The 14,125-nt window shown below is 42.4% G+C and overlaps 1 protein-coding gene across 2 annotated transcripts in view; it reads right to left on the bottom strand.

Moving 5' to 3' along the window:
• Positions 1-13,815, bottom strand: part of ARHGEF9 (Cdc42 guanine nucleotide exchange factor 9) — a 167,241-nt gene extending 153,426 nt beyond the window's left edge. The window contains exon 1 of one of the 2 annotated variants that reach the window (XM_057301172.2): positions 13,796-13,815. The gene's annotated coding sequence lies outside the window, so the exon portion shown is untranslated. Of the gene's footprint in view, positions 1-5,023; positions 5,041-13,795 lie in introns of those variants that run through there. The other variant, XM_057301173.2, reaches the window with a different exon arrangement.
• Between the last annotated feature and the right edge of the window lie 310 nt (positions 13,816-14,125).

The following is a 14,125-nucleotide window of genomic DNA, read 5'->3' on the forward strand; positions in this document are numbered from 1 at the left end:
GGACATATTGATATAATGATGGGAATGAGAGGAAAGGCTTATCACATAAGACCTTGCTAGTTGAAGCATGGTCGACAAACCAACAACATCATCATCACCTGGGTGCTTGTTAGAAATGCAGAACCTCAAGCCCCATCCCACATCTGCTTAATCATAATCTACATTTCAACTAGATCCTCAGATGATCTGCATGTACATTTAAGTTTGAGAAGCACTGGTTTAAGAGAGGGGATACCTGCGGGAACAAAGTCCTTCAGAAAGTGAGAGGGGATGGATTCCAGAGCAAAAAAGATTTGCCTTGATAGGAGCAAAATCACTTCCTGAACTGTAGCAGACAAGAAGAGAAAATGGGTAAATGTGCAGGTGATGGTGAGCCTATAGATTTGGTGAATAAAAGGGAAGGAAATGCCCCTACAACGTTTTAAAAATTTTTCTCCATGAAGCTGAGAGAGGATTATGGAGGGAGGTGTCAGTGGAGGTTACAGAAAGGAGGAGCAAGTGTGAAATAGTTCTTTCAGCACAGTGGCTCTCAATCTTGGCTGCACATTGGAATTATGTGGGAAGCTTTAAAAACCATAGATGTCTAAATCCCACCTTCAGGGATTATTATTTAATTGGAATGGGATACAGCCTGGGCATCAGGATTTTAAAAAGCTCCCCAGATGATTCTAATGTGCAACTAAGGTTGAGAGATGCTGTCTGAGAGGGAGTGGAAAAGTAAGTACATCAGGGACATATGGTAGGGCTTGCAGGAAATGTTAAGTATCTACAAAAAAATAAATAAAAATCAGTATCTCTTAGGAATAGGGGCACACACAAAAAATAAATGTTGAGTGCCTAATTCAGACTTGTGCTAAAGAAAAATAAATCAGCCCAACTGTAGCAATTGTCTCCAGTCTATTTTTATCTTCAGGCACAGGTATAGAGATGACAGGTGGGTGGGTGAAATCTAGAGGAGATTTGCCGTGCAAATACAATGGGAAAATAAATGGATAATAGAGTTGCAAGCATTTGCAAGGAAGTGATCATAATAGTGGACCAAGGAATCTAACCCAGACACAAGGAAAAAGAGGGCATGAAAAAAGGTGTTGGGTAATGGGGTAAGGTCAATTAAATGGTAGGGACAATGAATTGGAGATTCTGATATGCGGAAGAATTGTTGGAAATGTATCAAAGTGAACTGGAATAAGAGGACACAGTAGTCAGAGAGAAGACGCTTGAAATCAATCAAGATTGTGAAAGTAATCCAGTTGGTTACTGGTTATGACAAGATCTAGAGTGTTATCACAGAAGTGTTCCGGCTGAGTGAAGTGAAGAAAAAAGCTGTGAAAGGTGAGGTCAAAGTTGAATAGGCCACCTACAGGAATGTTGAGGTCATACAGACAGAAGAAAGGATTAAGACAAGTGATGATCTAGAAGTTAAAGTCTTCGGTGAATGAAAAAGAATGTCCAGAAAGACAGTCTATCAGCCAAGAATTATGCACCAAGTGCCTACTATATGCCAAGGTCTGTTCTAGGTGCTGGGTATACAGCAGTGAGTAAGACAGACTAGGCCTCTATCCTCCAGGAGCTTATGTTCTAATACAGATTTAGACATTGAACACAAAACAAAAAATAAGGCAACATAGGTACTAAATAATTATTATAAAAATAATAATGTAATAGGAGGTGACTGGTAGAGGGAGATACTGCTTTACCTAGGCACACAAAGTAGGCCCCTCTAAAGAAGTGACATCTGAGTTGACACTGGAATAATTAGAAGAAACCATTCATTCAAAGGTCTGGGGAAATAGCATTCCAAACGAGAAGGAACAACAAAAGCAAAGGCCCAGAGATGGAAATGAGGCTGAGATGCACAAGGGATAGGAGAAGGCCAATGTGACAGAGTTTGGGTAACTATAATTATTGATAGAAAATGATATCAGGGACTCAGGCAGGGCCAGAACGTCAGGAAATGAAAGCACAAGGAAGAGATAGTGGGTGGCAGAGGCAGATGGCATGTGCTGCAAAGAAGCCGGGGTTCTGAAGGCAGAGGGGAAGAAATGGGAAACATGATAGATGTTATCCTCAAATAAGCTAATACAAAATAATTTCAAGCAAGATGTTAGTGCAATAGGAAAAGTGCATGTAGGTGCATACATAAATACAATCTTAGACTTTGAGAAGAAAAATCCAGCTGAACGAATTATCAAGGTAATCTAGCCCCTTGATACTACTCAAAGTATGGGGCTTGGAATAGCAGCATCAACATCACCTGGGAGCTTACTAGAAATGCAGAATCCCAGATGTACCCCAGACCTACTGACTCAGCATGAAGATTTTCATAAGTTCGCCAGTGACTCATGTGCACATTAAAGTGTGAGAAGCTCAGCTCTAGACCAAACTCCTGTCATTGTGTTGGAGCCATTAAGGTAATTTTATTTGCCCTCCCCCCACCTCAAAAGGAAACATCTTTATCAGCATTTGGAAGCATGATAGTCAGAGATGCTGAGGACAGGCAGAATTCCTGATTTTAAAAAAAGGTTTACTGAGCATGTGGGCTCCCATCTCCTCTGTGGGAACATCAGCTAGGTAGTCATTCCCCTCAGAACACAATTCTTCATCCCCATGTTTTCCAAACATGTCCCTGACACTGTAAACCCATGATCCCCAGGGAAACTTGAAGCAAGCTCTTGAAGCAGCTCCAAGCAGATCAAGGAAGAGCAGGAAGTGGTCATGCTTGTCTTCCTTCAGACAACAACAGTCAAAGCTTGGAGACAGGATCAGATGCTGCTCAATAGGCTGCTGTAGAAAGCATCACCCTGGAAAGTAGGGGGTCTTGGCCCAGTACTCTTCCCCCAGGCCACTTCAGCTTGATCACCCAGTCAAATGAAAGGCCTGTTCCTTCCACCAAGGTATATACCCACTAGTTAGTCTCGTTCTTTAAGCTCTCCATGGGCTCTCTACTCTCAAATTTGTAGAACTGAAGTGACTTTAAGTTCACTTCTTCCTAACGTCTGTCTCTTTTCTCTTTACCTCCCTCTTATCTTCCTCCCATGCCATGCCTTCATCCTCAAACAGCTTCTTGTCTACCAAATAATTTGCTCTCCAGTTCACTATTAATTTTCAGGACAAAGGCAGGAACTGAAATAATGGCATGAGGAGTTTCAATTAGATGAGCAGATTTAACCTCTATCCAGACAATGGTGTTGATTAAATCACTTGGGTGGATTCAGGACCTGCAAATCTCACATATATTATGTATCTCTTCGAAGATTCTCTGAAAAGCTAAATTCAAATATTAATGTCCAACCTTATGAAATCCCATCATTGAAGGTATCCAAGCAGAGTCTAGAAAAGTACCTGCCAGAGATGCTGTAGAATGACTCTTCCATTGATAGAAGGCTGCACTAGAGAACCATGCAAAGAAGTCAGTGAGCCAAGGGGAGAAGGGCACCGGACTAGCAGTTGGGTGACTGCTAACTTCCTATGTAACCTCAGATAAGCTACTCAGTCTCCTCATCTGTCAAATGATGTGTGTGATTAGAACCTCTCAATACTTTTTGACCTCTGCTTTTGTAGAATGTAGGGAGGGTCCTTCAGAGGCTACTTCTTGTCCTGGGGTACATGTGGGAGGCTGATTGGGAGGAGCTCTAGGCTCCACTTTAACCAAAGTGGTTCTCCTTTCACCTGTTTTACACATTAAGCTTCCAGGTAAGATTATGATTGAACATAGTTCCTGCTTCTAAAAAAACAAAGTGAAACTACATCAAATGGAAAGTCTGGGCAACTGACCTCCTGTTTTATTTGCCCACCACAGTGTCTTAAATGCTTGTTGGATGCTAAACAATATGTATTTCAAAAAGCTCAATATATTTTACATAAAAATCTGGACTTCATATAAAAATACAGCTTCTCTTGAAACACTGGAAAGTCTGGAAGCCCTGGGCTTGTATTCCCACCTTGCAATAATGAGCTTGAGCTCGGCAGCAGCTACGTTCCTTAAAGCCAGAGCCCCTGCCCACTGGCCCCTGCCCAGCTTCTGCAGGCATCTGCATGGTGACCAGATGCCTGGTCGCCAGAGACCACTGCCCTCCAGGTCTCTCTGATTTTCAGCTTCTTTACCCCTCCACAGGTCTAGGATACCAAACCCAGAATGGGTTGCTCTAGAAATGGCTGTGTCCATACATGAGGGGTGAGGTCTATGTAGAGCAGTGCTTCTCAAACTTTAACGTTCATGGATGTTTTTGTTAAAATGAAAATTCTGATTCAGTAGGTCTGGGGTGGTGCCTAAGGGTCTGCATTTCTAACAGGCCTTCAGGTAATGTGGATACTGCTAGTCCAGGGACCACACTTTAGATGTTAGTGTCCCGTAGAAAAGAGAAACAAGTGAGGAAACAAGCGGGTTGGCCTTCAGCCCCTATTCTTACTAACCTTCAGTATTCTGGGGAAACCACTAAACCTTCTGTTTGGTGGGCCTGCTAAGCCTTTCTCCAGTGAGGTGGTGAGAAGACAAAAAGAGAATCTTCCAGCCAGGGGAATGCTTGAAGAGAAAAAGAATTACAAAGAAAGCCAGCATGGTGTCTGTTTAGAGGGAGGTGAGGCTTCTTCCAGGGGATCTGACCCCCTTCCCTGACCTCAAATGTCTTAGGCCATCTCTCAGGTTTGAGGAGCTGATTCCTGAGCTCCAAGGGAAACTTGCTTTACTGGTGAAAGTTTTGAGAGGGTGAAAGAAAGGAGAAGAAAAGGAGGAAGAGGAGGAAGATAAACAGGAGGATGAGGAAGAGAGGGAGGGGACGAAAAGGAGAGACAAGAAAAATGGAAAAGAAGGAGGATGAAGACATGGTGATGAATGAGGAGAAAAGAAGAGGAGGAGGGGGAAGGAGAGAGGAGAAGGGAAAGAAGGAAGGATGAGGAAGAGGGAACCTTAAGAGATCAAGGCTGAGGTTTTTCCTAAAGTCCCTGTATTAGTTCATTCACATGCTGCATGAAGAAATACCCGAAACTGAGCAATTTATAAAGAAAAGAGGTTTAATTGACTCACAGTTCTGAATGACTTGGTGGACGGTGGCTCAGGAAACTTACAATCATGGCATAAGGCACCTCTTCAAAGGGCAGCAGGAGAGAGAATGTACAATGAGTAAAGGGGGAAGCCCCTTATAAAACCATCAGATCTCATGAGAACTCAGTATCATGAGAACACCATAGAGGAAACCACCCCCATGATTCAATTACCTCCCACCAGGTCCCTCTCTTGACACATGGGGATTTTTACAATTCAAGGTGAGATTTGGGTGGGGACACATAGCCAAAACATATCAGGCTTCTCCCTTGCTAGAATCCTCTATCCTCATCGGGCCCCTCCTCACAGTAAGGCATTCTCACAGGACAATCCTAAGGTCCACTTTCCAGCTCTAAAATTCAATGCTTTTCTGAAGTGCTATGACAACAGAATGAGCTGGCTCCATCCAGCCTGCCTATGGTGAACTGTCTCCTCTTCCTCTCCTGTCTCACAGCAGGAGCCACCCAACAAAGCCAATGCTTCATCTTCCTGATACGATAGATTCCCAGAGATCATATAGGCTGCTGTGGAATCCCTAATGGGGTAAACTGGGAAGGAGAAGAGAAGGCATTGCCTCTACAAATATACATATTAGTTGCCAAGGCCTGTTACCTCTACTCCTATGGCATTTCTTCTGTGTGCCCCCTCCTCTCCATACCCATAACCACTACCCTGGGTTAGACTCTTGTTTATTATGTCTCTCCTGGACCATCCCGTCAGCCTCCTATGTGTCCCCTCACCTCAATTTTTGCTGCCTTCCAATAAATTCTCACAAGGCTGCTGAAGTTATATTCTGAAAGCACTGCGTGAATCAGATCCTCCCCTGATCAAACACTTTTAATGACTCCCAACTGCATACAAGATTAACTTCAAATTCCTTAGCAAGATATTAACAAGTATCTACAACCTGTCCCTAAGTACTCTTCTACCTACTCTTTAGTCTCTTTGTATATTCTTTCAGAATTTATTTTCCCCTACTTCTGGCTGTCTACGTCCTAGCCATCCTTCCAGGCCTGGATCAAATGCCATCTATTAATTAAAGCCTGGACCCAAGTTGAAATCCATCTCCCTTTCTGTAAATGCAAATGATGTTTTGCTGGTGCACTTTCTCAGCCACTTGCCACAGCTTCGTTTATGTAGTTAGCCATTTATGAACTTGTCTCCTACATATAATTTTTCTTGCTCATAGCCTCTGTCAGAGCCCCTAGTGTTGAGAGGCTCTCAGAAAATGTTTGTTGAGTGAATTGGTGTTCAGAGAAAGGAGAAAAAAAGGCCAGAGCTTGGGTTCTGAGAAAGGCAGAGCAAACTCTGAGAGGACTAGAGCAAGCCATGCAGGGTCCAACTTTCACCACTCTGAGGCTTGCTAAGGATGCCTCCATCTCCTCTCATGCCTCTCTTGATGCCTGAAATTCTGCAGAGTGACACCTTTTGGGGTTGGAAACATTTTGGAGGTATCTGAGAAATGCAAACAGCCTTGAAAGAGGGAAACACCTAAGGCAGTGATTCTCAAAGGGTGGTTTGCAAACTTTTAGTGAATGATGAAGTGGATCCATATGTGTGGTAAAATCAATTAGATATATCCTGATGAGATTTTTTTTGACAGGAAATATCAGACTACAGGTAAGGTTACACCAACATCAGCTGGAAGCAATATAGAACTTGAGCTAGTTTACCTCTCTGTACCTCAGTTTCTTCATCTGGAAAACAAGAATAATATTAATACCTATATCAAAAAGTTGCTCTGAGGAGTAAACAAGTGAGTTCATGTAAAGTTTTTAGCACAATGCCTGGCATATGTTAGCTCTGATAATAGTGATTAGCTGTTGGGTGGAAGTAGAGGTAGGGTTGAGGGGATTGCAGAAATGACCACTAAGGATGGTGAAGGACTTTGCCAAACCTGATGCAGACCATGTGGACTGACACCCATTCATGATGGGTGCAGATATAAAAAGACTTGTGTGGGCAGCTGGCAAGATGGCCAAATAAGAAAAGCTCAGGTCTGCAGTTCCCAGCAAGATCAACACAGAAGGTGGATGATTTCTGCATTTCCAACTGAGGTACCAGACTCATCTCACTGGGACTGGTTAGACAGTGGGTGCAGCCCACAGAGGGTGAGCAGAAGCAGGGTGGGACATCACCTCACCCGTGAAGCTCAGGGGGTAGGGGAATTCCCTCCCCTAGCCAAGGGAAGCCATGGGTGACTGTGCCATGAGGAAAGATGCATTGCAGCCTAGATACTACACTTTTCCCATGGTCTTCACAAGATACAGACCAGGAGATTCCCTCCAGTACCTATGCCACAAGGGCCCTGGGTTTCAAGCACAAAACTGGGTGGCTGTTTGGGTGGACACCGAGCTAGCTGCAGGAGTTTCTTTTCATATCACAGTGGTGCCTGGAATGCCAGTGAGACAGAACCATTCACTTCCCTGGAAAGGGGGCTGAAGCCAGGGAGCCAAGGGATCTAGCTCAGTGGATCCCACTCACCATCTTAGCAAGCTAAGATCCACTGGCTTGAAATTCTTGCTGGCAGCACAGCAGTCTGAAGTCGATCTGGGATGCTCCAGCTTGGTGGGGTTAGGGGCATCCACTATTACTGAGGCATGAGTAAGCAGTTTTCCCCTCACAGCATAAACAAAGCCACTGGGAAGTTACAACTGGGCAGAGCCCACTAGTCCACCTCTCTAGATTCCTCCTCTCTGGGCAGGGCATCTCTGGAAAAAGGCAGCAGCCCCAGTCAGGGGATTTTAGGTAAAACTCCCATCTCCCTGGGACAGAGCATCTGGGGGCAAAGGCGGCTGTGGGTGCAGCTTCAGTGGACTTAAACATATTTCTGCCTACCAGCTCTAAAGAAAGCAGTGGATCTCCCAGCACAGCACTTGAGCTCTGCTAAGGGACAGACTGCCTCCTCAAATGGGTCCCTTACCCACGTATCTCCTGACTGGGAGACACCTCTCAGCAGGGGTTGACAGACACCTCATACAGGAGAGCTCTGACTGGCATCTGGTGAGTACCCCTCTGGAACGAAGCTTCCAGAGGAAGAAACAGGCAGCAATCTTTGCTCTTCTGCATGCTCTGCTGGTGATACCCAGGCAAACAGGGTCTGGAGTGGATGTCCAGCAAACTCCAGCAGACCTGCAGCAGACGGGCCTGTTAGAAGAAAAACTAACAAACAGATAGGAATAGTATCACCATCAACAAAAAGGACATCCACACCAAAACCATGTCCAAAGATCACCAACATCAAAGACCAAAGGTAGATAAATCCACAAAGATGGGGAGAAACAAGTGCAAAAAGGCTGAAAATCGCAAAAACCAGAATGCCTCTTCTCCTCCAAAGGATCACAACTCCTCACCGGCAAGGGAAGAAAACTGGATGGAGAATGAGTTTGACAAATTGACAGAAGTAGGGTTCTGAAGGTGGGTAATAACAAACTCCTCCGAGCTAAAGGAGCATGTTCTAACCCAATGCAAGGAAGGTAAGAACCTTGAAAAAAGGTTAGGCAAATTGCTAACTAGAATAACCAATTTAGAGAAGAACATAACCTGATGGGGCTAAAAAACATAGTGTTGCTTCACTCCTATGAGGAATCTGTGCCTGTCACAGAATTAAGGTGCTTGAGGCCAAGAGGAGAAGGGGGCCCAGGCTTGTGGCAGCAACTATTAGAAGCCGTGAAAATATCCCAGCCCCAAACCCCGGAGCCTAGATTGAGAAAGTCTCATGAAACCCTGGCAGCCAGACAAATTAAATCCAGGCAGGCATAAGGCAACGTGTTTATTTTTCTTCACTCTTTCTCTCCTTTTGTGCTATGATTCTTTTGTGAGCCTCCCTCTAGAACCTCTCAGGGTGTTTAGGTTTATTTTATATTCTTGAAGAGAAGGAAAGCTATAAAGGGAAGGATACAGTGGGGGAAGCATTTGTTTTATTTATTTATTCAAATAATATTTATCTCATACCTTCTATGTGCTAGGCACTGTTCCTTTTCCAGGCATTGGGGATATTTTGGTGAATAAAACTGTCAAAATCCTTGCTCTCATGGTGCTTATATTCTAGCAGGGAGAGAAAAATGACAAACAAATAAAATATATAGTATATCAGATGGTTATAACTGCTACTGATGGGAAAGGCAGAGAGGGTGGGGAAAAGTATTATGCAATTTTTAAAATGATGGACAGGGTAAGTCTCATTGAGAAGATGACTTATAAACAATACTTGAGCAAGGTGAGATGGCCAGCCATGCAGACATCTGAAAACAGAATGTTCCAGACGAAAGGAATAGCCAGCAAGGGCTTAAGGCTGGCATGTGCCAGGCAACTCTAAAGAAGAGTGAGGAGGCTGGTGTGACTGAAGTGGAATGAGCACTGAACTATAGTAGAAGATAACGTGACCGAGGTAATGGGGACCTGATCATGTAAGGTCTTAAATATCATTGTGAGAATTGAGCATTTACTCTTAGTGAGATGGGAGACAACTGAAGGATTCTGAGCAGAAGAGTGACATGTGATATGATTTGACTTAAGTTTCAATACACTCACACTGGATATTGTGTAAATAATTGACTGTAGGATGTTAAGAGAGGAAACAGAGCAGTAAGGAGGATATTGTAGCATTCCTAGATAACGGTAGTTTAGACTAGAGTGATAGCAGAGGAGGTGGTGAGAAGTAATCAATTTTAAATATATTTTGAAGGTAGAACCAACAGGATTTCTGGAGGGATTAGATGTGGGATGTGGAAGAAAATGAGCCATAAGGCTTTTATTCTGAGCATCTAGAAGGAAGTATCTGGAATTTGCTATTAATTGAGGTAGGGAGGGAAAAGTGCAGAAGAACTTGATCTTGATTTTTGTATCAGGAGTTCAGTTTGGGACATATTAAATTTGTAATGACTATTAGATATGTAAGTGGAGAGGTTAAGTAATCAGTTAGATATACATGTTGAAGGAAAAGGCCAGGCTGGAGATATAAATTTTGGAGACATTAACATATTAGTTTTACTTAGAGTAATGAGTCTAAATGAGGTCACCAAGGAAGGAAATAGAAATGAAGAAAAGAAGAGGTCCAATGACTAACACCTGAAGACTTCTAATATTTAGAGGTTGGGGAGGTGAGAAGAAAATAGCAAAGAAGTCTGAGAAGGAGCAATCAGTGAGGTGGGAGTGAAACTAGGAGAGTCTTGAAAGCCAAGGAAGTCTAGGAAGCCAAGGAAGAAAGAGTTTCAAGGAGGAAAGAGTTGTCAACTTTGTCAAGTGCTGATGAGAGGAATTCTTTTGTGGTTGAGAAGAGGTCCAGCTCCATGACAAGCTGATACAATGGTGGTATATGTTCTCAAGGAATAGGGGAGGTTGAAAACTCCTTGAGTGGCTTATACAGAGGCAGTGTGGCATTCAGGTTCTAGGCTGAAAGGCACACTAACCTAGGCAAGATTGGCCAGCAATTCTGTGTGTCTGGTGTGTCATCTGAGGCATTTAATACAGACAGCAGAGCTGATGGAGCAGCGAACCTCACTGGAAAACCTGGCCCACCAGTCACAGATGTAGAGAAAGTGGCTACTCATAGGGTACAATCAGACGCATGTTAGAGAGGTCTCTGTTTCCAAACATACCTCCACCCTTTCAACATCAGAGTCTAGGGTCTCTTATTTATCTGACAAGAACTTATGTGTGAAGCACTTTTCTAAGCATTTACAAATAACAACTTAGTGAATCCGCACAACAACCCTGTGAGGTAAGTTCTATACTTATCCCATTTTTACAGATGAAGAAATGGAGGCAGAGAAAGGCTAAGTACCTTCCTCAATTGCACATAGTTATAAGAAGTAGAGCCCAGAGTCAAGTATAATAATAATAATAATAATAATAATAATAATAATAATAATAAAGAAGTAGAGCCCAGACTCTAACTCTGCTGTCTCCAGTGTCCATGCTTTTAGCATTTACACGTAGGCACTGGCCAACTACAGTGTGAGCCAAATCCTGCCTACAGCCTGTTTCTGTATATTTTTGTACTTTTCTATAGGATTGTTTTAAAAGAAAAAAAAAACATGCAACATGCACCTAGTTTAGCCCATAAAGCCTAAACTATTTACTGTCTGTCCCTTCACTGAAAAAGTTTATCGTCCCCTGCTTAACACTGTAAAATGGGCAAGACAATACCTCTAATTCGTTTGTGGGTAGATCAAATGATGTAATTTATAGGAAGTGTTGGTAGGTATTCAAAAAATAACAGATTTTATGATTAATTTTATACTCCTTCTGCCATTAGCTCTTTGCTTCCTGCACTCTCCCCTAAAGGAATTCCTCTTAGATTTGACTCATTCCCAGCCCTCATGTTTCCCTCAGCCTTTCCTGAAAAGTTATTATAGACAGCCATATCAATCATTATTTGTTGAACATATACATTAAAAGAATAAGTTAGTAGGAATTTCAGTAGCTTTAAAATACCTAAGTGAAATGGATGAAGCAAGTACGTTCTAACTAAGGAAGTCTTGGCAATAAATGCTAAATAAGCCACTAGATGTTTTTCCCAAATGGCAATTGTAGAGTTAGCAAATAAATATATAATGGGTTATGTCCCCTAAAAGGTAACATTTGAAATCAGCATTGAAATTTTTTAAAGCAAGTAATCTTTCATTTGGTTATTAGATATAAGGAAAAATTATAGAACATCAGAACCTGAAGACTCCATAGAAATTCTCTAGGCAAATACCTCAGATTAAAGATTGGAAACGTGAATCCCAGAGACCAAAAGATACTTGCACATGGCCACACAGCAAATTGAGCTAGAACCTTGTTCTCCTAATGTAGTGTTCTTTCCATTACACCAGTGCTTGGAAACTAGTTATGTGGGGCTGGATTCTATGTTTAGTTTGTCCCACATAATGTAAAAATGAAGTTGATCCATTATTTAAAGAGCAAAATATTACATAAGAAAATCTGGATTTCCAGATTCCATTGAAGAAAATCAGAAGATCTGGCCATTTAGGGAAATCAACTAGAACTGGGTAGTGGCTGGCTTCATTTAGACACAGCATGTGATCTCTAGTTTGACATACTCCCCACCACTCTTTTTTTTTTTTTTTTTGTGAGATGGAGTCTTGCTCTGTCACTCAGGCTGGAGTGCAGTAGCACAATCTTGGCTCACTGCCACCACCGCCTCCTGGGTTCAAGCAATTCTCCTGTCTCAGCCTCCCAAGTAGCTGGGACTACAGGTGCACGCTACCGCGCCTGGGTAATTTTTGTATTTTTAGTAGAGAAGAGGTTTCACCATATTGGTCAGGCTGGTCTTGAACTCTTAACCTCAGGTGATCCACCCATCTCGGCCTCCCAAAGTGCTGGGATTACAGGTGTGAGTCACTGCTCCCAGCCCCACCACTCTCAAATGCAATGTCTTTGTCTTTCATGTAACTTACCAACCAATTCTATATAAGATTTTGCAGTTGACCTTCCCTGCCCTACAACTTGCAGCGTTTTCCCAAACAAGGGGTGAAAGCTTCCTTCTAAGGGTTCCCAGGAGGACCATGGGCTGAGGCATCATAGCCATGGACTATGGTAAGACACTAGTTTTTCATTCTTGATAGTTGTGGTAGAGAGACTACCAGTTACCTACTGAAAATCAAATTTCCCTGAAAGCTGTCATGCACCATTTTTGTTTTTCCCACTGTTTGCAATGGGGATATGATAATGGAGCTCCACCAGCCATCTTGTGACCTTCAGGATAAAAACCATGGTATGAAGTTACCATACCAACCCTGAACAGCCTATCTCTAGATCTTTTTTACATAATATAAAAATAAATGTCTGCCTCATTTAGGCCACATTTATATCCCATTTCTGTTACTAGCAGTCAAATGTAATTCCTAATATATAAAGCAAGCATAAAAGTTCTTGGCCTTGGGGTGGTAAAAATAATTAAATCATATAACTACTTAACCTCTGCATGCTTCAGTCTCCTTGTACGTAAAGTGGAAGTAGTAATACTGTCTACTTCAGAGGATTATTATATGAGTTTGATACATATGAGGATTAAATAAATTTAATACATAAAAAGTACTTAGAATAGTGCCTGATGCAGGGTGTGGTAGTTATAATAAAGACCCCCTCCCCCATCCACCAAACATATTCACATACCACTAATCCCTAGAAACTGTGAATATGTTAGGTTACATGGCAAAAGGGGCATGGGGAATTAGAGTAGCAGATGGGATTAAAGTTGCTAATCAGTGACCTTAAAATAGGGAGATTATCCTGGATCACCCAGGGGACCCAATGCAATTGCAAAGGTGCTTAAATGTGAAGGAAGCAGCAGAGTTAGTTTCAGAGTACTGCAGTGTGAGAAAGACTTGCCTAGCCATTGCTGGCTTTGAAGATGGAAGGGAGCCATGAGTCAAGGAATGCTAGCAGCCTCTAGAAGCTTGAAAAAGCAGGAAAGTTCCTCCTCTAGAGCCTCCAGAAAAGAATGCAATCCTGTTGACAACTTAATTTTAGCCACTGAGATAAATTTTGGAATTTTGACTTCCAGAACTGTAAGATAATAAATGTTTGTTGTTTTAAGCCATCAAATTTGTGGCAATTTCTTCAGGAACAATAGGAAACTAATATACCTAGTAAATGCTCTATAAATGAAAAATATAAAACTAAATAATTCAATCTAAGTTTGTATTTGCAGAAAAGAATGAAGACATTTTTCATTTGATATTTGCAAACTAGTCCCATTTTATAGCTGGGAAAACTAAGGTTCAGAAACAAGTAATGACTTACCTAAATTCAGCCAGTGAGTTAGCAGCAGGATGCTTTCTCCTCACTTGCTACCAGCAACTGCCTGGCTACCCTGTAACTTGCATCTCCAGCTCCAGCAGTGGCAATTTTGCAGACAGACGCCCACATCTGCTGTAACTAAAGTGTGATAATTGGTTGCTAAGCCATGCAATCGGTTGCTAGGCTCCTTTCCCCCTTTCAGGCTCCAACACACTTCAGCAACTGGAAGTTAATAATCTGCCAGCAAATTAAATTTGGTGAAAAGATCAGACAGCATGTTAATGGAGAACCAGGCAATCCAGGCTCATCTCAGAGGACTGTGTGAGCTTCTAC

The sequence above is a fragment of the Pan paniscus genome, chromosome X (assembly GCF_029289425.2).
Source record: "Pan paniscus chromosome X, NHGRI_mPanPan1-v2.0_pri, whole genome shotgun sequence".
NCBI classification, from domain to species: domain Eukaryota; kingdom Metazoa; phylum Chordata; class Mammalia; order Primates; family Hominidae; genus Pan; species Pan paniscus.